Source organism: Chelonoidis abingdonii, chromosome 3, assembly GCF_003597395.2.
Source record: "Chelonoidis abingdonii isolate Lonesome George chromosome 3, CheloAbing_2.0, whole genome shotgun sequence".
NCBI classification, from domain to species: domain Eukaryota; kingdom Metazoa; phylum Chordata; order Testudines; family Testudinidae; genus Chelonoidis; species Chelonoidis abingdonii.
In genome coordinates, this window is record NC_133771.1 from 119,785,459 (window position 1) to 119,786,776 (window position 1,318).

Genomic DNA, 1,318 nt, shown 5'->3' on the forward strand with positions numbered 1-1,318 from the left:
ACCCACAGTGCACTGCTCCTGAAATCGAAGTAAGACATGGGCCATGGACGCACAACTTCGATTTGAGATTCGTGGTGTGGACGCTCTAATTCGAATTTATAAATTCGGTTTTATAAATTCGATTTAGATAACTTCGATTTACTTCTGCCGTGTAGACAAGGCCTTAGTAGATTAGAATAAAAATTCTGCCCTCTTCACACTGCCCTAGTTCAGTGAAATGTCATTTTCTGTGGGAAGATGGTTATTCATAGAGATCAGAGATCCTCAGCCTGGAGGTCATGAAGAGGTTTCAGGAGAGTCATGGCCACCCTCCCTTTCTTTATGGTGTGTGTGTGTGTCTTCTTATCTTGTAACATTGGTTCACATTATGGGAAAGTTTGAAAAACATTTATATGGACCTTGTTTACAGAAAGAGAGCACTATGCTGAGGTGGGGAGTGTGGTGTCAATGCTACCAAATTTTGGGCCCCTTTTTATATTTAAAGCATACCCATAAGCGTGACGATTTTGACACCTTTGAGAGGGCTTGAGATGAATTGCTTTTCAGTGGGTGCAGTGAGTGCCCAATATGACATATCTGGCCCACCCAATCAGCATGATATCTCTTGACCACTCTCTGGTGGTTCTTCTAAACCAGTGGTTCTCAAACTTTTGTACTGGTGAGTATAAAGAACAAAGTGAGTACAAGCCTCTGAGTGTGACCCCCCCTTATAAATTAAAAACACTTGTTTATATATTTAACACCATTATAAATGCTGGAGGCAAAGCAGGGTTTAGGGTGAAGGCTGACAGCTCGCAACCGCCCATATAATAACTTCCCAGTCCTGACCCCCAGTTTGAGAACGTCTGTTCTAAACTATTCTCCCAGCCTCTTCCCCAGTTCCCTATCTGACCTCTGTCTTCTCTCTGCATTGACAGAACCCACTACGCTCCTTCAGAATACTTTCCTTGTAACTTTTTCGACAAAGGGAGATTTTGTGTTGTAACTGCTGCTGTTACTACTACTATGGTAGGTATCCCAATCAAGGATCAGGGCCTCACTGTGCTAAGCACTATCCAAACAAGGAATAAAGACAGTTAATGCTCCAGAAATCTTACAGTCCAGGTGTATTTTCTGTGCTTCTCTTCACTTAACAAGAGGATTCCCATTTTATATTTATATATTATCTTATCTTATCATTTTATATTTATCCTTGTTATATAGTGTAACAAAGTTCCTCCTCTACCTTGGTGGGTTTTGCGCTTATTGGCAGATTTGCTCACCTCAGTGATCTTCCCCACAGTCTGGATCAACTCCTCCTGTGTCTGATCAGGAGTTG

The 1,318-nt window shown here is 41.8% G+C and overlaps 1 protein-coding gene across 1 annotated transcript in view; it reads left to right on the top strand.

The window, feature by feature from the left end:
- ESR1 (estrogen receptor 1) overlaps positions 1 to 1,318 on the top strand; it is a 184,708-nt gene that overhangs the window by 118,544 nt on the left and 64,846 nt on the right. The gene's annotated exons all lie outside the window — the stretch shown is intronic.